Source organism: Brienomyrus brachyistius, unplaced genomic scaffold (assembly GCF_023856365.1).
Source record: "Brienomyrus brachyistius isolate T26 unplaced genomic scaffold, BBRACH_0.4 scaffold67, whole genome shotgun sequence".
In the NCBI taxonomy this organism is placed as follows: Eukaryota; Metazoa; Chordata; class Actinopteri; order Osteoglossiformes; family Mormyridae; genus Brienomyrus; species Brienomyrus brachyistius.
In genome coordinates this window covers 309,329-335,911 of record NW_026042342.1, presented here as the reverse complement: position 1 = coordinate 335,911, position 26,583 = coordinate 309,329, and positions in this window count along the sequence as shown.

The window sequence follows — 26,583 nt, the reverse complement described above, 5'->3', positions numbered from 1 at the left end:
CTGGTCAGCTGATGCCTTGGCCTTTGATCATAGGATTGTCAGTTTAACCCATACTTTTTGATGACAGCGATAAGTTAAATCCAATTAATCTTTCATTAATACTTTTAATGTTACATATGTGATAGCTTTTTATGGGCCGGAGTGTATAGCAGGTTTGTAATTAGCATATTTTTGCTGATTTTTTTTTTTTAGAAAGTGCCTACGTGTTCATTTTATGTTTCAATTAAAAGCAGAAATTAGTCCATACTCAGATATTTGTGTGCCTTAACAAGATTATCCAGCAGAATCCTGGCTCCCAGGGAAACATCCCGTGTTCTCTGGTTTTACTGGGCTTAAAAGCTGAGCTGCGAAATGTTCATGTTCACTAATGTGACGCTAGATAAGACCTCAAAGCCAAATGTAATTAGTAATATGTTGACATTATCCATGGCTCTGTGCTGGTTTCAGCAAATGACCTCTCATTATGAAATATGTTTCGTTTTCCTGTTTGTATGAATTATTACTGATCTGGACATTAACCCCTTCCCTGCTCAGGTTAAGCATCCCCTCAGGTTCATCCGAATTCCTTTTCATTCATGTTTATTAAAGGCACAACCTCACATGACATATAAAATGCATTAAGCCTATTGAATTTTATTAGAGGGGCTTGGGTTCAGTTCTGGTCTTTCTCTGAAAGCTGGGGCACGGTAAGTAATTTTATCAGTTCAAATTAGTGCATTTAAAGATTCAAGGATTCAAAAGCTTTGTCATTTGTATAAGTGCAATGAAACGCTTGCTTGCATATATCTCTTTAGACTTAAACTCCATCCATCCATCCATCCATCCATCCATCCATCCATCTATCCATCCATCCATCAATTTTCCATACCTGTTTGTCCTATGCAGGGCTATAGTGATGCATAAGTATCAATAAACACATGAACATGCCTGATGTAAATGACCTGAAAATGGCTACATTTTGGTACAGTTTGAAATGGGAAGTGTGGTAAATGAAAAAGACTCTAGTCTTCAGCGCTTCTTCATGGTTGGTCCTTCACAGCCCGGTCCTCATAATGCCCTTTCCTGGCTGAATGGCGGGGGGGGGGGGGGGGGGTCTGCGGGTTACGTTAATGGCTTACTCTCCAATTGCTCTTTGTGCAGGTTGTGGGTGCCTCGTTATTCAGCGGTAGATGGACTCCCTGATGGCTTTGCTTTGTCTCACCTTCTCCTCACTGGAGCCTCTATACGTCGCTCAGTTCTGGGCAGGTGACCCAGTTCCTGCTGGCCAGGTGCAGGGACGGGACCAGGAGCTACAGCGGGGTGAAGATTATCAGCTTGACGACCTTGCAGAGGGACATCCCGGCCTCGTTCTCTCTGCCCTGAATGCACACGGACGCACGCAAATAAAGTACGTGGAAGAAAGCATCAGCTGATTTGCGGCTACACATAAAATTAGTCACCAAGTGCTTTTGCATACAAGGAATTTATTTTAAAACAATCAACATAATAAATGATATACAGATCGTTGTCGACTTCCGATCTATGTGACTTGCGACTGATCAACTTAACGACCATTCTGAGACCACAGAGATGTGACCACAACTGCATCGCGACTGGCAGCATGACTGTATGACAGTTTCCACCCCAATTGTCGGCAACAATGAACTTTGCAAATGCTGATAAAAAGGATAAGTGGTTAGTGATTGTCAGTGTGTTTTCTGGTTTCTGGCTTGAAGACAATTACACTGATTTTTCAACCCCGGTGGAAAGAAATGCGCTGGTCAGAGCAGTGACTGAAGGTATCATGAGAGATATCCGGCTACTGGCCTGACTTTCAGCCATCATAACATTTGCTTAGCCATCTTGCTGTGAAGAGATGTGTTCTGGTCGGAAGGCAGAGGCCTAATCTCCACAGCCAGTCTGGGATTGTTTGAGGACACGGAGGTTCTGGTTGACTGAGAGGACTTCAGAGGTGCCCTTACTGGTAGGCAGTTAAAGAAGCTTTTTGACTCTTCTAGGTAATCTAGTGCAAAGACGGGAGTAAGATCTGCACAGACGCAAACCCTCCAGACCAACGTAGCTCCTCTGGATATGCCGTGCAGTGCGGATGGAGCCCCACTGAAAGATTCTGACAGGGAAGTGAACTCGATATTACAGCAGGGCTGGGATAATTACACTCTCCTGTCTACGTAAGAGGGACAAGTGCGTAAAACAATTAAAACCCATGCAAACAAAACAGAGCAATTATATAAAGACAAATACTCGAATGTGATCAAATTATATCACCGAGAATGAAGCTTCTTTTAATTTCTGCTGACTTATTACTCATTTGAAGCAGTGAGGTAAGGGCTCGGATTATTATCAGATGTTTGAAGAGTGGCGTAAGACGCAGAAGGATCTTAGGGCACAAAGCCTTCAGGCAAACAGCAGCCACCAGCCTGTGGACGTCTAAAGAGTTCTTATTAAGGAAAAGAAATGGGTGTTTGGCCAAGAACATGCTGCCTCTCTTTAATAAGGCAAACCCTAATGGCTGTGAAACACATTTATGTGACACTTTGGTCAATCACTGGTTTGGTCAATCACTGCTTTGCAAATAAAATGGCTTGACTTGATTTTAATCACCCTCATGGGGAAATTGTCATTTCGCTTGTCTTGTTGTCCATGAGACACATATACAGATGAGAGCAAGAGTGGGGGGGGGGGGGGTCACAGTGCAGGGACAGCCAGCGTCCAGCACCCCTGGAGCTGGGGGTTAAGGGCCTTGCTCAGGGGCCAATCAGCAGCACGGATCTTTTGGATCTAGGATTTAAACCTAACCCTAACCTAACCCTAACCCTCTGAGTCATATATATTCCCTCCGTGGCCCATTTCTCAGGTAACACCGGTTTTTTAACGCAAACAAGAAACTGTGCGGCTGAAACTGTGCAGCTGAAGCACTCAGACTTGGCGGCTAAGACGCCCAGTCTAAGTGATTTTGAACGTAGTGCGACCGCTGATGCCAGATATGGTGGTTCCAGTGTCATAGAAACAGCCAGCTTCCTGGGATGTTCACAGACCGCGGTGTCCCGAGTTTGCAGAGACCGGTGCGATGAACAGTAAATATGCAGTCGGCGGTATTTCTGTGGCCGAGATCCTCGAAGGGGACGGGCCAGAGGGTAACGGCCAGTCTCAGCGAGGTTAACAGCAAGGCCAGGAGTGCAGCGGCGTGCCTCATTAAAAGGGTTCATGTAAGCGCCTCTTGCGGAAATACACACATGCACACTTTGCTGTTCTTATGTAATCTATACAGGGCACTGTTAGGACCCTGCTTCATTTGGGGCTTGGCCAATGAAAGCGCTAATTATGCTGTGCACATTATCTATTACACAGTAAGACCCAGAAGGTCAAAGGTTATGTGATCTAGAATCTCTTCAAGAACAACAAAAAACAATACATAAAATATACGAAAAACCGTGATCCAGTGTGTGCCTCTGTGTTGGACCTGTATGATAAAAACACACTTGGCTTGACTGTTTAAACACCGTGGCTACATCCTGGTAGGGGTCAAACCCTATACTTTGCATTTTCCTTTCTAGGTATAATCTCACTCTCTCTTTCACCCCCAGCCTCTCCTGTATTGTTATATGCTCATTTTTTTTTTTTTTTTTTTTATAAAAAAAAGCTTTTATGATACTGGTTTGTGGTTCCGTTGCTCCGTTTTCCCCCTGCCTTGGCTAATCTCGTTCCATGTCTAAAGGAAGATTACGAAAATGGTGTCGGCTCTGAAATAAGATGAGGCAAATAAACCCGCAGGTGTTTGTACTGTGACAGCCAGGGATTGCTTCATGGTAAATTTGGTTTTAAAGGCAAGGCCTCTGGTGTACAACCGGTTGACTTCTCTATTTGGCCCGGAGGTTTTTCATCTAAAAATTGAAGATGAAGGGAAGGGGGGGGGGGATAAAAGGACCCGTGTGGCCACGCCTCGCCCCTATATTGTTTTCCCCTCCCCACATTCGGGCGATTGGCTGTCTGTGAAATCTCACGCTTGGCTATAATAATGTCATTAAGGGTGACATTTATGGACCCTGGTTTGCACTGGCTCTTAATCCAGCTCTGTTTGTTTTTTTGTTACTGGTTTTTCTTGTCCGGTGATTAAAAGTCCCGTCCTCCCTGGGGTATTAAAGGTAAGGACCGCCATCCGACACATCACCTTCATCCACATCACCTTAATCCACATCACCTCCATCCACATCACCTCCATCCACATCACCTCCGTCCACATCACCTCCGTCCACATCACCTTCATCTACCGCCGTTGTGATGCACATTTTTTTTTTGCTTTATGTTTTTCCTTTTCTTCTTGGACGCAGCATTAATCCTTCGTGATAAGTACGCTGTTTTGTTTTGGCCCTTTCTCCACACCTGGGGTTCCATAATTGCGGCTCTCGTGCGCTCGCTCGCTCGCTCCCCCGCCGATGCCGACGGAAAGCGTGTTACGCGTCTTTCCTCCCCCCCCCCGCCCCCCTTTGCTCTGGTATCTCTCACAAAAAGGGTACAGTCACCTGAGAGTAGTCAGATAGCATCATAATTTAAACCCTGCAGCGAGTATACTAAACGGATTCTCTCTGGCTGGAGAGTGCATGTTTCCACAAGGTCCTGGCAATATTTGCCTCTCCTCTTCAAGACATGAAAATCTGGTTATGTGAGGTTGGTGGCGCCAGTCCGGGCTCGGTGTAATCCAGTTTGGAGCTAAACATTTACTCTTAAACCTTTTTTCACCTGCCTTCCTTTGATTAGGCTTACTTTTGTCCCACCCCCCCCCCCCCCCCCCACCCTACTGCCTTCCCTGGTTCTCCCCATTGAGGATCGTTCTGCCAAATTCGCAGGACGAATAGGCTTTCTGAAGGATATCCGGTTTGGCAGAGCCTGCGTGTATCAGTCACAAGTTCAAGGGACTGCCTCTGAATCACAAATGATGTTATATTTGCTTTTTTGGAGCATTTTCATCCACTTTCCTGCGCGCAAAATCATAATTTTGTAACGTCTGGTAAAAAACACGGCGCTGACAATGGGATATAGCACGAGAAATGACAGCCCACTGATGTTACACTCTCCCCTTCAATCATAAAATGGAAACTCACCAGGCCCCAATGTCCACCTACCCCGCCCACCAACGGCATGCACAAACCCCACTGCCACCAAATACCCATTCTTATGTGTTGCTTTGCCACCCACCAGAAAGCAGAGAAACACGACAAGGTAAGAAAACAAGTGTCAAACACAAGTAACTAAACAACGTCCCTCACCACTAGAAAACTGTAGCCCTATAGCGACAGGGTCACTGCGATACATTATATAAGTATAACCAATAGATGGTGAAATATGGCTCCTGAGTCACATGACCTACTTACATCACAGAGAATCTTCTCTTTCCCAGTTTGCAGTGGGTGTCTCTTCATATCAGGGGCTTCCTGCGATTTGTGTACCTGCACGTATTGTCTGTTTTCTCCGGCCAATCGATTGGCTCTGAATTGTTACAGGGATATTCCTGTATTGTTTCCAAAGGAGAGGATTTCCTCTAACCTTTTCTGGTGTCTAATCCGTGTTTTCGGATTAATCCCGAATGGTCTGCAAAGGTAAAGAGTACTGTGGTTAATAGATACATGTTCTGTGGGAATTATAAGCGCCTTAAAACTGCGGCTTGTGCTCTTACATTTAGGAAAATGGGGCAGAAAACATGAGGCTTGATGTGACCCATTCAAATGCAGCTTCTCTCTGCATATATTTCATTACTTGCTAATTTAATTAGACGATACAATTTATAAAAATAATTTGTGGTGTGCACAGGTTACAATGATAATCTGATAAAACAGGTTTCACATATATCACAGACACATCTATCTATCTATCTATCTATCTATCTATCTATCTATCTATCTATCTATCTATCTATCTATCTATCTATTGCTAGAAGCGAGCAATATTTAAAATAATTTAAAATAATGCATTTCAGCTAATCAGCACAATAAATCTTAATTCCAAAAGTATTCATTAATGTAACGGTATGCAGTTTTAATGGGCAGACCACCTACAATTGTAAATATTGTCATATAATCAAAAATAAGCACCATTGCCGCTTTAATCTGAAATTTCCTTACATTCGTCACATATTTGCTTTTACAGCTTTGCACTTTTATAATACTGGAATTTAGGTGCATAAAACGACAGAGAGTGTCCTTCCTGAGCTCTGTACCCTTTGCTCATTCATTTCATCAAGCCTATAGCTGTTTTGCAGTGGGTGTCTCCGACAGAGGGACCCCTGCAAACATTATTCTCTGTTTAAGTTTTATGCTGATAATGGGCCCATTAACTCGCCATCTTCCAGCACTCCGATGCCGAGTTACGGGGAAGTAGGAATATTCTCCATCACATTACTCTGTGAACAGATTATATTGCTATAGCCCATTCATTTAGCCGGCAGATGTTCATCAATGTTTTGTAAACTTTGTAGTGATTTATATGTTTATCACTTATCAAATAAAATATTATTATATATTAATTACATATGTACACAATGACAATATATATGAAATACACCCATACACAGCTATATAGATACTCAAATACATATATATCAATAATACTATGAGTTTTGATTGCATTTGTTATGCTGCTGAACTGGATTCCCTGTCCTGTTGTGCTTTTGATTCTTGCTCCCCCCCCCAGAGAATTGGTTACATTGTTGAGGTCTGAAACCCCCCCCCTCCCTCCCGTCTTTCATCGTCATGTTAACCCCCCCAGCCCCGGTTTGACAGCTACATTGAATCTCTAGATCGCCTCCTGCAGGTTTATTTCCTGCGCTCGCGCGACTCTGCCCGATAACCCCGGTGCCCTCATTGGGAATGAATGCGACGGCAGTAACAATGGCCATGCACAGGGCCCTGCGCCTACCTCCGCCTCACCAATTAAGCCAACATGCACGGCTGAATGACACGCCGCTCCCGGTGGCTGGTAAACTGAGAGGCTGGTTAAAACTGAGACCCAGGTGACCAGTGCAGGGGCCACGAAAGGTTAAAGGGCCAGCCCCCGCCGGCGGGGCCCCGGGACAATAGGCTGTCTGTGTGCGCCCTGGCCTGGCCGTTCCGGTTAAGATGGAATCGCGCTTCCCCTGCTCGATAATGATTTATATAATCCTGGCTTCAATTGAAATTTACCCTGCTAGATTTAAGCGATCAATACCACACAGGCGAGAAAGTCCACATTTTTATAGGGTTTAAGCGGCAAACAATGTATAATCAGCGAATTAAATAAGAGGGTGCGCGGCTCAGTTTGTGTGCAGGGTGGGGGGAGGGGGGAGGAAAGTAATTTCCCAGGATATCTGATCTTGGTTAGCATGTTGTTGTGCAGTATAATCAAGAGGTGTTTAGAATATTGCCAGTGGCTGGACTGCTGAGTGACGGAGGCTGACAGCTGTCAATCACCCTGACGGACCACCATCCATTCGTCCGGGGGGGCCTGAACCCAGGCAAAGACAATGTGCTTTTCAGCGCCCATTCAAGAAAAAGCCTGAATAGATACAATTAGCTGTGTATATACTGAAGAACCAATCACATGCAACAGAAATCAAATCTATCATTTTTTTATTTGACTTATCAGACACTTTTATCCAGAGCAATGTCCACAGAGCAAGTGAGGCTTCAGAGCTTTGACAACTGTGAAATCACTTTGCAGAACATGGGATCTGAACCAACAACCTTCCAATGACAGAGACAGTGTCCTAACCCACTGAGCCACACACCAACCAGAAAATAGCCTGCTGCTTTCCCCGGCGTACGTTTTTTTTTTGTGTGTCTCAGTCCGTTTTCCCCCAGCAGTCCATCTTTCTCAGTGCTTCTGTGATCGCAGCTCCTTCTCCGGGAAACCCCGTGTCTACTGAGAGCGTGACAACAAAGTGTGCATCCCGCCGTGCATCGGATAGCCGGCCGGGCGCCCAGCTCGCGTCCGTGGCCCGTGGAAGTGAAAGCAGGAAAGCCCACGGCATGGGCGGTACTTCCTGTGCCACCGCGCCCGCATGGCACGCCGGATAGACTCCTGCCTCACAATGGGCCCTGTCAGAGCCTCACTCGCTCGCTCGGCCGACTAATTCAAAAAACAAAAAGAAGCGCAGGTGAAAGAAAGGAAAGTTGTAATTAATTGTAAATCGAGACTGAGCTCGTCTTAAACAAAGGACGAGGGGGGGGGCAACAATGACTCTATTAACCTGCAGATCCCAAACACAGAATGCAGGAAACAAGGCGGAGGGTAGAGTGTCGGCAGGTTGGAATTACGGACTTTATCAAGCTCGCCGCCGATACAAGTCGTGATAAAGCTTTCGCAAACAGAGCACCGCCTGGCAGGAAAACTTTTGGCCGCTGTGATAATGGCTGTCATCTGTGTGTGTGGGTGTTCCACTCCCTTCTTTAAAGGACTATCTATTAGGTGATCGGCGATGGGGCTTTGCTTCGTGATTATCTGCCTGTATTTTTCACCATCGCAAATCACCGCAATTACATGGGCAGCAAAAAGGAGGAGGTTGATAGGCGGCGATAAGCCGTCGGACGGATTAGGTTAGTGTCGCTTTATATCTCGCCTTCTTATCGGAAGGAACCATCCTTGACATTCCGCGTCATTCCCAGCTCGTCCCAGCGATTCCTGATTATCCCGCCGGAGCTCTGGTCACGAGCTGGCGCCCTAACTCTGCGCATCCCAGACATCTCGCTCATACCTGCCAGCTGGACCCGGGCCGGCCATGCGGCCAATCCTGCACTTCAGCAGTTCTCTCGGGCTACCATGTGACAAGGAAGGGGAAGGGTCACTTGTGTGTGTGTGTGTGTGTGTGTGTATGTGGGGGGGGGGTGAGACTTCAAGGCATGATCCCCAGATCATTGTTCTGGTTCACTCAGGTCCATATATTAATTACTCTGGACAGTTTGGTGAAGTGTTCTGATTTTCAACATGCAAATCAACAGAAGATGGGTTGTTGGTCCTTGTTTTTGGGCTGCTTGCATAATAAGAAAATATTGTCCTATACCGTGATTCAACTGTCCAACCCAGAAGCAACAGCACCACACGGTATTTAGAAATGGCAGCATTAGTTACTGGTTCCTTTGACTGGAAAGCCATATGATGAGTGATTTTGTTCAGGACTGTAAAAGTGCATATCTTTTTTCTTGTGACAATTTAGATGTTTTGTGACCCTTCTTTTGACAGCGTGTGACGCTTTTGCCAGCTCGGGAATCTCCAGGCTGTCAGACCTGGATCTGCTATCTGGGCCCGACGGGCAGCAAGTCATGACCTACCTGTACCCGATCCCAGGCACTTCAGCGGCAAGGGGCTCGACGTTGCCCCCCTGATGGAGGCCAAGAGCAGCCAAAGCACCTAAAGATGTGCCAGCTTTGCGAGGGACGCCAGCAGTTCCGCTGACTAAGATGCGTTTCCACTGAGGGACACAGCCAGAGTGTCTGGCCTCAGATCCCTGCAGGCCAAGCCAGCTTGTAAGAAGAGGTGAGCCGTGTCAGGGCAGCATGGAGATTTTCTGCTCTTTCTTTTCCGCACTCAGCTTTAGCGCAGGGCATCATCCCTGGACTAAACTCAAATCTGGGAGATCTGGACTGTTCTATAGCAAGGTCTCCGGCCATGTTGCTTTTACAAGAGATTCTTCTTCATTGATAATCAAGACGTCTCCCCCAGCAAAGTGTCATCAAAAATTGTTGAGTTCCTGTCAACGGGACCCTGAGATTGACTTTTTCTCTGGCTGAAAATAAATTCCCAAAATGATCATTCGGCTATGACGCGATGTCAATTCAGACCCCCAACCCTGGAGGAGGAGACACCGGATGACCCCAGTTATAAACAGCTGGTTTAAAAATGGCTCACCTCACAGTTTTGCCGCCCTCTAAAACTATAGACAAAAAGGTCGTCACGAGTATCTCTGGATACTTCCTGGCCTCTCTTCTCCGACTTACAGGAGCCTCAGCCGAAGCGCAATTATCTGCAAGGCATGAACCACTGGGATTTGAGTTGCAACAGTGACTCGGCGAGATCTAGATCGATTTGTGTCGTTTTTATTTTTCCAAGTTGCGGAGCGTAGCGCCGTAGCGCTCAGCCAGACGGCACGCCGGCATCCCCCAGCCCACCCCACCCCAAGCTCCGGTTCCGCACGGAGCTCGGAGCCGCTGTTTACCGGGACCGTGTGACAGATCTATTCTTGGGCCCGGATTACAGCCGATGTGAGGGCTGATAGCGCGCCGTTGCAGGAGAGGACGTTGTCTATTAAAACCATTGCAACTCATACAAATGCAGATAGCTAGGGATCTGTCATGTATCGAGCTCTGTAATGAGAGGCTTTGGCCCGAACATAATCACCATATTCCATCCTGAAATATTATGACAAGAAATCAACACTAATTATAAATATAAGCTGTATTTTTGGACCAGGACGAGTTTTGCTTACAGTGTGCATAGCGCAAATTTAAGGAATGTTTAATTTAGTTTTTTCAAGAAATGTAACAAAACGCATTATATTTTATCCCTCAAGAGGTAAAAGGACGACATCTGAAGCTGTTTGTGTTTTATAAAAACGACTTAATACTTTCAGCCGGGGACATGAAGGAGAAAGGTTTTTGCGGAGGGAAAAAAATATTTAAAACAACTACAGCCTGCTACATGTCACAAAAAGAATGGTTCTGTTTCTGTCATAAAACCAAACCGATAAAATCCAGTGTGCTGGGATAACATTAGTGAAGTGGACCTTAACCATGTGATCTGTACATAAATCCACAGAGCAGCAGAAACTAGTGAAACTAGCCCAACTTTTCTTCATTCTGTTGGGAATAAGGGGTAGTTTTAGTGAGATTTCAGTGTTGCGATTACATCAGTCAGAATCATGTTTATTTTGTCTTGGAAATGCTTTTCTTACTAAATCCTTACCAGCAGCGATTTCACCACGGCCCTACAGGATATAAACAGAATTGGTCTTCATTGTTAAATGTAATTAACCCAACATGTCCCCCAGTCGGTTTCTGCTTTGAGGAAAGTGTCAAGCTTTTTTTCACTCCCAAAGAGAATTAAGGACACTTGGACGCTGCAAAACACCAGAACTGTAACTATACTAGTTTGAACCTGTACTAATTTGAACCTGTACTAGTTTGAACATGCACTAGATGCACTAGTTTGGACTTACACTAGTTTGGACCTGTACTGGTCCACACCTGCTCCACATGTCTGCCTCTGGAGTGATGCAGGCAAAGAATCTTCATGTTTTAAATGTATCTATGGTTTGTTATACCAGTGGGGGACCCCCCAGACTATCCACATTTTTGCTTCCAGCTCTTAGGGAATTGGGAGAGCTAAAATGTGGATTGTCTGGGGGGGGTCCTGAGACTGGTTTCAGAAACACTGTGTTATATGTTAACTTTGCCAGGTTAAAAATAGTATAAAAACATACATTCTGGGAGAAGAAAAGGACTGACATTTGAAATAATGTGTAAAATAAGCCAGCAGTACATTTTGCTTCTAACATGATGTGGGACAGCAGGCTGTCACTCAGGCTGCCCATTCACAAGCTGACCGTATTCTTTGCACTTTGCTTGTTTTTAGGAAGCATTCAATTTTATTCTTGTTTTTTTCTGTTGCATCTTTGAATCTTTTCTTGGCAGGCCGTCTGTATCTGAATTCTTCATGATCTGCAGCCATACTATTGCGTTGTTCTCACCATTATGTAAAACCTGAAACATCATAATGCTCATGACACTATAGATTAGACCTTTCGTGCACTTTGTTGACACATGCAGATTATTTGATAAAGTGTTACTGGGCGTCCAGGAGAACTTGCAGAATAGATTCCAATCGAATCCCCCAAGGGCCGACAGATGACGCAATACTTAGGGATAAATTTAATTAACTCAAACCATGCCTTCGGAGCAAAGATTTTAAAAAGGAAAAAATTAACAGAGCATTTATGGATTATCTGCGCTGTTCCTCTCCGGCATCTGCCCTGGCGTGACCTTTATCGCTAACTGGCAATGCCTGCACCTGCATCTTCTTTGAGGAAACTGTCAGGGTGTTGGTGTCTCCTGGAGCATGCCAGGCCAAGTGTTGATTGGAGGGCTGGAAGGAAGCATGTAGCCGACACTCACCTCACTGCTCCACCCCACACCTAAGCTAATAGGCTTTTAGTCTTTGGTCCAGCTGTTGGTCAATAGGTACTAATGTATACTCACAAAAATGTTCTGAGGACGGAACGAAAAAAATGATTGGTTCAGAGTAATAACCAATTAGATTGCAGAGGAAGTGGGTCCAAACAACTAGAGGAGGCTGGACCAACCAATCAGATGTCTTGGTTCAGCCTCCTCTAGTTGCTTGAACCCACCTCCTCTGCAATCGGATTGGTTTTCTCTCTGAACCAATCATTTTTCATTCTGCACATAGAATATTTTCGTAAAACTCCCACATACGTATAGATCTCCTTATTATGAAAGCTAATGGTAATCATAAGGAGTCACATAATTACTTAATTGTGCCTGTCACCTCTGATATGTATGTTTATAGCCCATATTTTCCAGCTTATGCATGCTGCTAGGGAATCATGGCTTTTCAAAAGGATTTTTTTTTCCTATATCCAGCAAATTAGGCTATTTTTTAGTTGAATTCCCCATGGAAAAACTGCTAGAAAATGCCGTGAGATAACTTGCCAGTAAAAATGCGTGCCACGTTACATTTCTGAAATGCGACGTCATTTTTAAAAAAATCTCTGTAATCATGGAGACCTCTTCATTATGTCACTAAGCTGAAGCAGAATCCTTTCCTCCACCTCCCTGGGCAAATGTGGCTCTGCCATTAGGCAAACTGGCTGTCTCTTTAGCAGAGCCAGCGAATGACATAACTGCTACTGCGATTGCTCTAATTACGTTAGAGCGATTACCCAAGCTCACCGTCTACCCTCCTGCATCAGGTGGGAGGAGTCACATGACAGCAGAGGTAAAGATGAGCCCCTTAAGATGCGGGCAAGGAGGGAGTGGCGAAGAACTCAGTTCTGTGGGCTGGGTGCGTGTCTTTGGAGCAGACATTCCTGTTCTTTAAAAGCATTTCCTCATTCTTTCTGCATGAAGAGATGGAATCAGAGGAGAATGCTCCACGTGTCCAGACTTTGGTAGGGCCTGTCCAGCAACTATCCAGAAGTTTTAGAACACCATGCGATGTTCCTTCTGAACTTTGACGCTGCTCCGTTGAACTTTGCGGCTGTTCCGACTCTTACCCTAGGTCTGTGGTTTTAAGGTATTTAAGATGATGTTAACTACAAATATGAGCTCCATCCATCCTTCCATCCATCCATCCATCCATTGCCTAACGGCTTATTCTGATCAAGGTCACAGGGACCCTGGAGCTTACAGAGCAGGGTTCCGCAATTCCGATCCTGGAAGACCAGAATCCAACTTAATTTGTACTGTAGATTTCCCCACGCAAACAGATCTAAGTCATCATACCAGGTTTAGTGCGTGTGTTTGAGCAGGGAATTCCGTGAACTGTGCAGGATTCTGGCCCCCCAGGACTGGAATTGGGGAACCCTGCTATAGAGGGTTGCATTGACGTCATTTACCTGCCAAAACACGCCCCATAAGATGGACTGAGTGACAAAACATGCTGCAACATGGCTGATTTCAGTCTGGGAAGCCACAAAACAGCTGACGATCCGCTTAAATTAAAGGCAGTTGGACTCGACAGGGATCCGTCCGAATTTCCAAATGACCAGTGGGCCACGGGCATTGATATATGACCAGCAATGGGGTTTCCTGTCAAGATACGTCGTAGAAACTTTTAAAATGATCTCGCTAACTGTCTAAACTTTTTTTTGTGGAGTTGCCCCTTATATGGACAACTGGGCTTGTCTTGGCTAGCTAACACTATCGAACCTCCCCCAATTTTGTTTTTAGAACAGGTTCATCATCATGGATGCTTTTAAATAAATGCTGGCAAAAACTATACAGTTACACAGAATATGAATAAATGATGCAAAATATTTAATTGATGAGTAGTCAATACTGTATACACTAATGGCCAAAATTATGGAAACACTTAGCATTTTTGACATCATGCTTTAAAAATGACCACACAAATACTGGCAGTAATGTTTATAAACAGTCAAAGAATGTTACAAATATCATACATTAGCTGAAGTAACTGGATTCCAGTAGTTTATGCGGATTGCAGTGATCCAGTTGCTTCTCCTTTCTTTAGTTTTCTGCAGTCTGTAAAAAGGGAGCTCTGATTTCTCATTAAATCGATCTGTACTATCAATCGCACATCCAAGCTGAACACTAACACTGGCACTCCATTTCTTTGCCACTCAGTGGGTGTGAGCGCAGTGGCTTCCACCTGCTGTGACGTCATGTGCATATCATCTATACCATGGCAGCAAAGGCTGGGATACACACTGCATGGGATGATGGCTATGAACTGTCAGAATGTTTAATTAGTTGTCTCAGGTTTTCAGGACGTGTAACTCCTGATGTGGACACAAACTCCAAACCTTCTGACATTGACTGTGAAGTTGCATGTGCGAAATAGTGGCTGAATGAAATGCTTCTATCTAAGGTAATGAAATATCTAAAAAGAAGCAGCTTCGCTCTCTGTCTGAGTTTTGAAAGGAGTCGAAACGTCCTTGAATTAGACGTCTTGAGTGCAGACCATTCGGAATAAATGACCCCCTCCAAGACCAACCTGTATAAAGAACTAAACTGTATAAAGAGCAAAATGATATTTACATTCTAACTGGCGTGAAACTTTGAAAGGCTCTATGGGATTTTTTTATCTTTCCGGATGGCCTTCTGCTCACTGGAGGAGCGGTAGCTTTCATGCCGTCCGGAAAGTTCTTCAGCTCTAAACCGCCACACCTCTTCAGCTAGCGGAAGACTGCGTCCTCAAGGACGACTCTAATGGGACCGCAGTGCGTTTGCGCGGAGGAGCAGTGAATGTTGTGCAGTTTTTTTCTTTCAAGCACCACCTAGACCAATCCCATCTCTTGGGGCTGATAATCGTTAGTGATTTAGATTAGGTTACTTGATGTCTTGTTTTGATTGCTTGCGAAATCGCTCCATACGAGGAGATCTTATGATTTTCCATACATTATTTTTAATCATATTCATCATATGCAGCACTGCAAAAAAATTAGACCACTCTATATTTTTAAATCCTGATTTAATTGTGGTTTTGCTTTGACAAGACTACGCTGAGCTGCAGGTCGCTTCCAGGTTTAAAGTTTCTAAGACAGCAGCACACAAGAATAAGGTGAAGCAGGAGACACTGGGAACGACCAGAAACCAGCCATGTAAAAGTCGGAAGCGACTCTCTAATAACAGAGATGACTGTTAACTTATCTGACAGTTTTTCATGAATCATAGAATGACATCGAATGACCTTCTAAAGGAATGGGAAACATTAAGTGCAGGTGTGAAGTGCACTGCTAGGATAGTGTGTATCAGACTCACAGAAGCAGGACTGAAGTCCCACAAAGCAAGGAAGAAGCCCTTCATCAATGAGAAGCAGGGAAGGACCAGGGTACAATTTGCAATAATATATTTTATTCACAGACATGTGCATAAAAGAGATGTAAAAGATTTCTTTCTTCCCAGGAAACTTATCTTGTCATTGTCTAGATGCATTTGTTCTCATATTCGTGGGTCCGTTTTGTGTGTGGAGCACCAAGCCTGCATACGGAGCTGTCAAACCCGGAGCAGAATTTGAAATAGATTAAGAAGCCACAGGTTCAATGTGGGGTGGGGGGGGGGGGGGGGGCGGCAGGGACTGTGCTGTGTTACACACTGAAATATCCACTCAGATGGCTGAAGATCCACCATCATGGTACCATTGTGCGTTCCCTGGGCGCCACGGCAACAAGACCAGCTTCAGACGCTCCCGAAAGACAGAGGCAATTCTAGGGACACTTGGGGCCCTAGGCAAAAAACGCCATGGGGCCCTCCGATGCCCCTCCGCCCGACATGGCAGAGTTTCTGACCATTATTTTAACATGAGGGCTAAATTTATCGATGCAGTGTTCTATGTAATGGGCCCGGGTTAGAGGCCCCATGCCTTTGTCTGCCCTCCCAGTCCGGCTCCTTTGCCTAAACATCAAAACCAGTAGCTGACACCAGCACACTGTGGTGCAGGCCTGGACACTTATTTTCTAACAGTTTTTTTTAATGACTCTTTTCATGTCCCATGAATGCTGCAATGGAAGACTGCTTCTGTTTTTGGAGAGGCTCAGACCTGAACGTAAAACTTTTGCAGTCCAGTAAAAAGAAAAGCTCTGTGCTCAGATACGGCAGTAGATTTTTGCTCAGGTCTGCCATAGGAGGACTGGCAAGGCACCACGAAAATGGTCACGTGCGTCTCAGCTTCTGCCTGAGTTTATCATAAAAAAGCAAAGACTTCCAACATAGCTGGCAATGTTTAAGACGCCTTTGACAGAGACACAGCAGCACTAACTGTTTTGTCATTTTCTCTCCCCAATTCTCCTCGGCAGGCTTCGTAATCTATTAGGACATCCAGACAGATGTTTTGTAATGTGTCCCCCCCATCAATCAAGTGCAAATTGTTAATTAATGAGCAGTTGTTTAAAAAACAATAAACATTTCCAGCTTGAAACTGGAGGTTTGTCTCCCGGTCTCGCTGCCGCGTATCGGCGTGGTCGGAGTCAGCCAGCGGGCGTTTGCTCCTGTGGCCTCCGTGGGTCTCTGGAGCAGAGGGAATGTTTCTCTCGGACCTCCTCAACCATTAGCAGATCAGAACAGCAATTTCACAGAGCTCTGGCCAGGGTAATTAAAGCAGCGAGCTCTGCGGCGGAGCAGGGAGGCGCAGTCGAGTGGGGGGCGGCGGTGGGGGGGGGGGGGGGGGTTCAGGTGAGCTTCCCAGTGTTCACTGGAACGTTATGATTAGTTTAATTGGGCTTCTGTTTGATTTCCGCCGACTAGCACTTTCCCTTCTCCCTTCAGTGCCGATGCCACGACTCGTCTGAGCTGCCCGTGACCCTTTCCGACGGCAAACAAGGGAACCTTTGACCCTTCACCCTGTTCCTCTGCCGTGTCATTTCTTTGTTGTTTGCAGGGGGTTGAGGGAGGGGGGGGGGGGGACTAATTCAGCAGCTTAGTTTTCAGAAAGAGCAGGTCAGACATTTTCCCCTCACAGGATTTATGCTACTTGCGTAAAAATAATTATGCGTCACAGTTACATAACTCAAACGTGCTTAAAGTTTTGCCTTCCTGTTCAGTGACCTTCCGTACTTCTTAATGTGTGGATATTATTTTTTTTTTTAAATCTGCGCTCGGTGAAGTTTTAATTCAGCTGCTCCGTGTTCATATGTGCGTGTTTATTAAATCTCTGGAGATTTTTAAATCCTAATGGTTAGGCAGGATGTCAAATAATAACGATGGAGAGAGAAAAAAAAGCAAATGTAGTATCAATTTGTGTAACTTGCATGCTTAAAATGCAGATTTAAATAGGCCAATTAGAGCGAGGAACCTCCCAGCTAACTTGCTGCTTCGGTTAGGCACGAACAGGCAGGCCGGGGACCCATTATCTTCCTCTACCTTCAAAAGCGAGGGGCAGTGTCTCTGCCTTTAAACACCGCATTTTAAAATGGTAATATCACATGCCGACCGCCCCCTCTGGCCCATTGCCACCTCTCTCTGCATTCTGAATGCTTTAATAGCTTTCTAGAACGTTCTTTCTCCCTGGAGTTGTGGTATTCTTTTTTTACCTCCCTCCCATCACCCTCTATTTCTCCACCGCTCTCTCCTTTTTTTGTCAGGGAATCGACCTTAATAAAACCCAACAGTTAGCCTGGAGTTGGGGCTTGGCTGTGGGGGTGTTTCACGCCGCCTTGTCAGTTGATGTCCATGAATTGGCTTGAGCTGAGATCAAAGGGGGGCTCAAAATTGCGAATCTGTCGGGGGGAAGGTGCCGTCGGGGGGGGGGGGGGGGTAGAGAGGTTGATCAAGCCATCAGAGCTGGGCATGCCGGCCATGCCTTCGCGCTCCCCCCCCACGTCACTGTGACCCGTTTGACACCACTGCCTGCTACCCCCCCCCCCCAACCCCTCCACCACCCTCTGCTCCTCTTTCTCTCTCCTGCGCCTGGGAGAGTGTAACCCAGTGAAAATGATGTGGATTTGGCCATGGGGGGGGACTCTCGGTTTAGACACTCTGCTTCAGTATTTGACTATCAGCATGGAAATAGCAGAAGAGGAGCACAGTCATTAAACATTATGGATGCAGCATTATCGTCTGTAATTTCAATGTATGTCTATTTCTTTACAGCTCTCCCTCTCTATCTCTCCTATGACTTTTTTGAGATGTCAGACTGAAGTCGCCCCTATTGCGATCAATACCTTGTGTATCTTCCAGTTTGCTGAGTGATCTGTTTACTGGGACTGGGATGCACTGGGTTTTTGAACAGCAGTATGCACAAGACAATAGGACTTGTTTGAAGTTAGCCAGATGAATGGAGGAATGCTAATTTTTCTCCTGTTTCACTTGCTGTGTCGTATCGCACTCCTGTGATTCACTCCTGTGATTCACTGTACATGAAGGAGGTGCTCCTGCAACTCTCTCTACCTGAAGGAGGCGCTGTGCTCCGCATAGCCGAAGGAAGCGCTTTTGTGGTTCCTGTACCTGAAGGAGGCGCTTCTGTGACATTCTCTACCTGAAGGTGATGCTCCCATGTCTCTCCATGCCAGAACAAGTTGCTCCTGCATCTCTCTCTGCTTAAAAGAGGAGGTGCTTCTGCGTTTCATGCCTAAAGGAGACCATCCTACAGCCTCCTCCAGCAGAAAAAGATGTTCCCATGTCTCTTTGTACCTGAAGGAGGCACCCCCACGTTTCCCTGTATCTGAAGGAGATGCCCCCACATCTCCCTGTACCTGAAGGAGGTGCTCCTGCATCTCTGTGTATGCAAAGGAGATGTTCCCATGTCTCCCCGTACCTGAAGAAGGTGCTCCTGTAACTCTGTACCTGAAGGAGGCACCCCCACATCTCCCTTTACCTGAAGGAAGTGTTCTCATGTCTCTTTGTACTTGAAGGAGGTGCCCCCACATCTCCCTGTACCTGAAGGAGGTGCTCCTGCATCTCTGTGTGTGCAAAGAAGATGTTCCCATGCCTCCCAGGACCTGAAGGAGGTGCTTCCATGTCTCTCTGAACCTGAAGGAGATGTTCCCATGTCTCCCTGTACCTGTTGAAGGTGCTCCCATGTCGCTCTGTACCAGAAGGAGGTGCTCCCACATCTCCCTGTACCTGAAGGAGGTACCCCTGCATCTCTGTGCACGTAAAGGAGATGTTCCCATGTCTCCCTGTACTGGAAGGAGCCACTCCTGTTTCTCTGTACCTGAAGGAGCCGCTCCCCTGTTTCTCTGTACCTGAGGGAGGTGCTCTCATGTCTCCTTGTACTGGAAGAAGCCACTCCCCTGTTTCTCTGTACCTGAAGGAGGTGCTCTCATGTCTCCCTGTACTGGAAGGAGCCACTCCCCTGTTCCTCTGTACCTGAAGGAGCTGCTCTCCTGTTTCTCTGTACCTAAGGGAGGTGCTCTCATGTCTCCCTGTACTGGAAGGAGCCACTCCCCTGTTTCTCTGTACCTGAAGGAGCTGCTCCCCTGTTTCTCTGTACCTAAGGGAGGTGCTCTCATGTCTCCCTGTACTGGAAGGAGCCACTCCCCTGTTTCTCTGTACCTGAAGGAGGTGCTCTCATGTCTCCCTGTACTGGATGGAGCCACTCCTGTTTCTCTGTACCTGAAGGAGTCACTCCCCTGTTTCTCTGTACCTGAAGGAGGTGCTCTCATTTCTCTCTTTACCTGAAAGAGGTTCTCCCATGCCTGTCTGTACCTAAAGGAGGTGCCCCCATGTCTCCCTGAACCTGAAGGAGACACCCGCACGCTTCCCTGTTTATTTGTCTCCCTGCTTTTTTTTGTCTGAGCTCTCCAAAGGCCTGCATGCCCTTCCTCAGTGGTAAATGTCATCTCCAGGCAGGATGAGTCTCGCCACCAGGCTCCCTCCCCAGCCTCATAATAACAAACTATTTTTTCCCTCCCCTTAAAAAAAAATGGGAGATCTCCTATTCCTTCCTGAAAAATGGTTCCTGGACTATTTGACCAGATTTCTCAGTGCTGAGGGCAGGCAATGCAGCCTCGGAGTCATTTTATTTTATTTTATTACTTTTTTTCCCTATCATTTTCATTATCACTTGCCTCTGAGTTTCCAGTATCATCAGTACGCACATGCAGAATCATAATTATGCCATGTACGAGTTCTTTGATAACATGTACAGTTTTCTTCTTAATTCTTTATCAAATGCATTGATCGTGGCGTGTGTGCATTGATCCAGGTCCACCATCTGGCGGCCGGTGATAAGCACTGAGGCATCTCCGCATTCACTCTGTCATTCATCGCACCACAATTTGGCTGCAGGCTAGCGGTCGCCAGGATTAGCCCCCGTTCAGCTACTTACTTGCATTTTAAGTTGACACCTCTGTGGCGGCCGGGGCCACATTACAGGCTGAAACACATACACGCGACTTAGCGATGTGACACTGCAGCACACGCTTTACTCCACTGGCTACTCGACAATCTGTAATTGGATTTGGTGGGAATAACAGGCAAAGAATTCCTCGCCAATTGCGGGGGACACGAGGTGAAGTTTTCTCATTATAGGAAAGAAAGCAGGGGGGGGGGGGGATGGGAGAGATCACAGGTGATTATTATTCCCCCCCCCCCGTTTTAAAGGAGGAGAGAAAAATAATAGAGGGGTGAAAAGAGGGAAGGAGAGGGGGACATGGGTCTTTTGGGACAGTATTTAAAAATGGCACCCTCACGAAAATGAGATAAATATGAACGAAAGCTTATGCTAAAAAATACTGAAATAAACTCGCTGCGTTTTACTGCCAGCACTTGTTAGTAGGCTGTCCTACCTGGATAACCGGTCGGTTTAAACTATATTTACGGGAATTTTGTGGTTATTTACTATATTCGTTGAACCCCCCCCAGCCCATGAATGTAGACTACCCCCCCCCCATTTTTTGGTACAGCCTACACAACCCATAGGCCTGTCAACATCACCCTGACTCTGGCCGCTGGGGGGTCCAGGTGGCCTGTGTACAAAGGACAGGATGTGCCTCCTCGCTGGTGCCCCCCAGTGTGTTATGACAAATCTATCTCCGCGCACAAGTGTGGCTGCTGTCTGCAGCTCTGGCACTGCCCTCCCCCCCCCCCTCCCAAAGCCAGGGCTGCGTGCTTGGCTGGTGGTGCGTCCTCTGGCCCCCCATCCCTCCCCCCCGCCTGCACCCTAGGCCCAGGAATAGAACAGGCTGACGTAATTCTCGCCTTTTTGCCCCCCCCCACCAAACTTGGTTGAGATTATAGAGAAACCCCCCCCCACACACACACACACACTTTCTGTGTTTTTGGTTCTGTCCCTGTGGGTAGGGGCATAGCAAGGAATTCTGGGGCCCCTGACAAAATGTTACCTTGGGCTTCCTTGGTAGATTTTCCTGACCAGGGCCCCCTCTAGTCCCCTCCACTCCCCCCCCCCCACCAGCAAAGACCCTGCTTGTGGCATTATGGCTCTGTAGCACGCCACCTCCCTGCGTGGGCTTGAAGTGTTGACTTGCTGGAGAGGTACCCACTGGAAGGCTATTTCCCTATTAAGTCAAGTCCGGCCGACCGGAACGAGCGCTCACCATAAGGGCCGCCATATTCAAAGCTGACGACCGAAGTGGCCAAACCCGGACCTTTACACTCGGTGTCAAAGCGCACAAAGGAAAGCCTGAGTGTCTGTGGAGGACCGGACAATGAGGTGGTGACACTTCAGCGCGGTGCAGGTGTTACCCATCAAAGTATACCAATACCATCAGAGGAATAGGCACTGCGACCTGAGCCACACATATCACAGGAAATATGGCTGATATGCAAATGAGATATGCAAATGAGATATGCAAATGAGGCACGCAAATGAGAACACCTGCCTTGTTTTTTTATTTTAAATGTAAATTTATATTCAGCAGTTAAGGATTAGTAATATTTTAATTTATTAAACAGGAATATATACAAATATGTCATGTTTTGAAGAAATGCTTTTTAGAACTGTAGAGATTTCAGATATTTAATAATATTTGTCTATAGTTTTAGACTTAACATTACAAAGTTGAACCAGTAGCCATGTTGACATAGCAGTGGATTTGTATCCTACTCTATATGTGAAGAGTTCAAGCACAAAAGCCGACAAGTGCCATTCTGACGAAAATTGAACTATGCATACCGACAGATCGCAGTGCCATCTATCCACTCTGCGCATTCGTTTTTTTAGCAAAAGCCGACAACTCCCATGCATTTATAATCCGAAAGAATAGTTTTATTGCAAAAACCGACAACCGCCGATACCATTTTACTGCAGACAGCGCCAACTCCATCTCAGCCAATCACGAGCCAGCTAGCGATGACGTCATTGCAACATGGCTGCGGCCACGGTTTCTCACTTCGAGTGAAAAATTCTGGCAAAACTGATCCCATTTCGTATTAAACTGATGAAAATGATGGAGACTTTTGATGAATTAGACAAACAGGTAGTTGTATCACCTAGAGACTGTAAGCAAAAGGCAGATGGAGCTAACACCGCGAGGGAAAAGGCAAAGAAAGCCCGTCATAACGGCTCCGAAAAAAGGCCTGCTGTAGCTTGTACATTCAATGCTCGTGACCAGTGCCTCGCCAGATCTTTGACGGATAAAGACCTTAGATACACTCACATGTTGTTATTTTGTGTTCATAATGCATAATACTTGACATTTCCGTGCAATTTTGAAGTCATATAAAATTTTGGAGTTGTCTGCTTTTGTTAAAAAATCTTTTTCTGGACTTGTCTGGTTTTGCGGTAAAACACAATCAAAAACCTCATAATATTTCATTTCAATAAAAGTATGATTTTATTCAAATTAACATGTCATTTATTATTAATACATTAATTCAGAATACCTTAGTTAACAAAACGTTGGTTTGACCAGGAATCCACCACACAAAAAGTTATTTTTCTCAATTCCACAAAAATGGAGTTGTCTGCTTTTGCGTTTGAACTCTTCATGTCTTCTTAAGCCTTTTGTAAACTGTAACAATGGTGGTGCTCTCATATAGGGCTTGAGTAACTGTGAACCTGCCATTTTTTTTGCGAACGCGGTAAAGCTAACCCTTGCCCACCCTTGCCAAGTGAAAGTGTGTGATGGGCCATTTGGGAACACAGTGAGGTGATGAGCACCAGGCCCTCCACCAATCCCCGGAGTTTCCCCGCCCACAGGGGTGTACAAAGGGGCGGAGCCACAAAGGGTATTGCCCCCAGCTGAAAGCTAATTGGCCACTGTAGAACCCATTCCCTTGTCACTCACTGTTTCATAACATCTCACTGACTAATAATAAGGTTGCTCCATCTGTATGAATTATGCCATCTCTTATGTCTCCCATCTTAAATAATCCGTTAATTGCCCCTGCCAGGCCATGTGGTGTGGTACCAATTCTGGCAAGCTTGTGGATGAAGTGCAGTGTTGGGTACAGCCTAAACCTGTACCAGGTATGTGAAGCAGTTATTCTCTGGTTATTAACCAATCGAAAAACTATTACACAGACTCTAACCTTAAACGTAATCCCCATTAACTCTTGGTGTTAATGGTGGGGGGGGGGGTTTCTTATAAAAATGATAGGTGAAGCCCCTCATTTCGCAGTGGCTCCTGCAACCGGCCGCACCCTTACAGGTGGAGCGTGGGGCCAAGAGTCGGGATCCCCGCACGACTCGGCGAGTGAGTGTGGACGACGTGTGGGAAAGGGAGAGCCGGCAGCGAGCGTGTTGGCGGATAAGAGGGCGTGTGCCATTGTGTACGCGGCCTCGGTTCCCGCGCTGCTGGAGGTGACCGCCTGCTGTGCCGCTGCAAAGTGAAAAGAAGCGAAAGCCAGGCAAGAAGAGATCGCCACTAAATGGATTAGATTTAAACCAGTATTTGCCTAGTCCTGGTCTCCGTCCGAAAGCCACTAAAGACGCAAACAATTGAGGCCCATTGGATCATGTAAGACCTGAATAACTGAACGGGACAAAACGATTGAGGAAATTACGAGCCGAAAGATCATGCTTAAAATGGTTTTAATGTTTCATGGGAAATCCTATTTACCCTTACAAGAGCAGATCCAGTTCCTAGACAGTGTGCGAGCCTCATCTGCCCCCGAATCTTTGAAGGTCTTTGCATTTTCCCCGCTACTTTTCATTGTATATTCCGGCGGCCGGTGAATAGGGTACATTGCGGTAATCCTTGCCTCTGGATAGGCTGAGAATTTGCGTTCTCTTTAAACAGCTAATAATGGCGTGTTGTTTCCTGTCAGATGGTGAAAGGCGCAAGGCCGATAATTCTAGCCCCGCGAAATGCCGTCCGGGGAGGAGATTGCGGGCGACTGGAGATTTCACATGACATCAGCCGACTCTATGAATATCACTGAATGTCGACCACAATAATAATCAATCAGAATTATCATTTAATCACAGAAAAAAAGTGTACAATAGTTGTTAAACATTTTTCGAGATGTTTACGCTTGTGATCGCTACGAAACTGGAAGCGTGGCTTCGTAGATGCTGCCATCGCGCCGGCATCAGTACGAAGTATCGTACGAGATATCGCTAGCCCAGGAATAGATGAAAATCCAAAGATGACCTACTATATGTACATCAATGTTGCATCTTAAAGTCGAAATACTGCAAGTTGAAGCACCCTAAAGTGAGTAGCACCTACAGTTGAACTACACGGTGATTTTAGATTAAAGGAGTAAACTTAGCTATTTCCTCTTCCCTGTGTTTTATTTCACACTTTTATTTATTTCCCAGAATTATCTTACGCTGCTAAGTGACTTTCCACATTTCGTTTGTACTGAGAAGAGCAGAAAGCAGCGCCTTCCCCCCACGGAATGTTCCAGGTTTCCCCCAGGCTGCCTAATCGTCCTGGCAGCAACATGGCCAGCTCACACCTCCCCGATTCACCTCAGCTAATCCCCAGCGTCATTCTCTCCCAAAAGTAATGTCCGTCTCCGCCATCCCCAGCAAGCACAAAAAGCACCCCCCCCCCCCCCCAAGATGCCCAGCCATTTTTATTTGTGTTCCTAGATCCTGGAATAAGAAGGGGGGGATGAGGGCTGTTCAAGAAACAATTGGATGAAGTTGAAATTTGAGGGGAGGCCTGAACTTTCTTTCTCTTGTTCTGATGACATGAAAACTCTGGAGTCCCCCCCCCCCCCCCCCCCCCGCCTCTTTCCTTTTCTTCTTCTCCTTCTTTTTCCCTCTCACTGACCTTTAAGACGTGTGAGAAGGGGGTCGTGAATGTGTTAATGCCTGCGCGATGGGGCCGGCGATCGCTTTCATCGTCTGACTGGGACGAATTGAATTAAACTGGTAACAGTGAGACATTCCCAGGTTAAATTCACCTGTGGAATAAAGAGACCAGAGGGGCTGATATATGAAATATCATTTAATCAGCTGGCAAACGAGGAATGCAGCTATACTGGTTGGTTTCTTCTTAAGTTTAAAAGGATTTTTTTCCGTAGTTTTTTCTTTTACACGGACCTGTAAGTGTTATCATTGGATTCCTTTAGTGTTCTTGTTTTGAAGTACTTTAATTTTTCACATTTGCATTTTTGAGAAGACTTCCTTATCTTTTTATTCTGAACGTATTTTTTAATGTAAAAATAAGCTAATATATACATATTTTTTATAACCACAAAGCACTTCTGAAGTTTATTGTAGATAAAAAAAAATGGAGGATTAGAAGATTACATGAAATGAGAAGAGAAAAGAAATGAACTTTTGTAGAGACACCGGTGCGTGAAACAAACGTATTAATCGGCATCGCTGGTGGGGCTGCCAAACAGTCCCCTGGCGCTATTGTGGGGGCACTCTGGCTTGCTAGCTGGTCAGTCAAACACGTGAAAGGTGACGGCAAATTCTCACGTCTCGCCCCGAGTCAACGAGACCACTCCGCTAGGCGGACGGGGTACTGTGTCATTCAGGCACATGAGGCTCCCAGGGTGCGGGGTGTGGGGGGGGGGGCGATTTGTTTAGCTTGTGCGATAACTGCCCACGTGCTCAGGAGAGGCAACCTGCCCTGTGAGAGGCCTCACCCACAGACATATCCAGCCCGGGACCCTGGGGGCTGCATTACGGAAGCGCCTGGGGGGTAATGTTTATAAACAGGCTTCCATTAGCGAGATGCTATTCCCGCTCATTCATTAGCATTTCAGGCCATTGTGTTCCCCAACAATGGCTACAAACAAACGATTTACATGGAAATAGGTAAAATGTACCTAATTAGTTTCCCCGCTTGTTTTGTTAATGGCTAATGCTTAAGCTAAATTGCCGGGGATTCTTCAGTGCTGAAAAGCCTTCACTGCTGTGGAATACAAAGATTAAGACAGGTCCAGGGAACAGAGAAAAGGTGAAACCAGCAAGGGAAACGCTGCTGGCCGGGACCTGGAAGGTGCGACAGGGTGGTGAACGGCAGCTTCCTCTGAAAGTTGGCTGTTAAAGGAACAG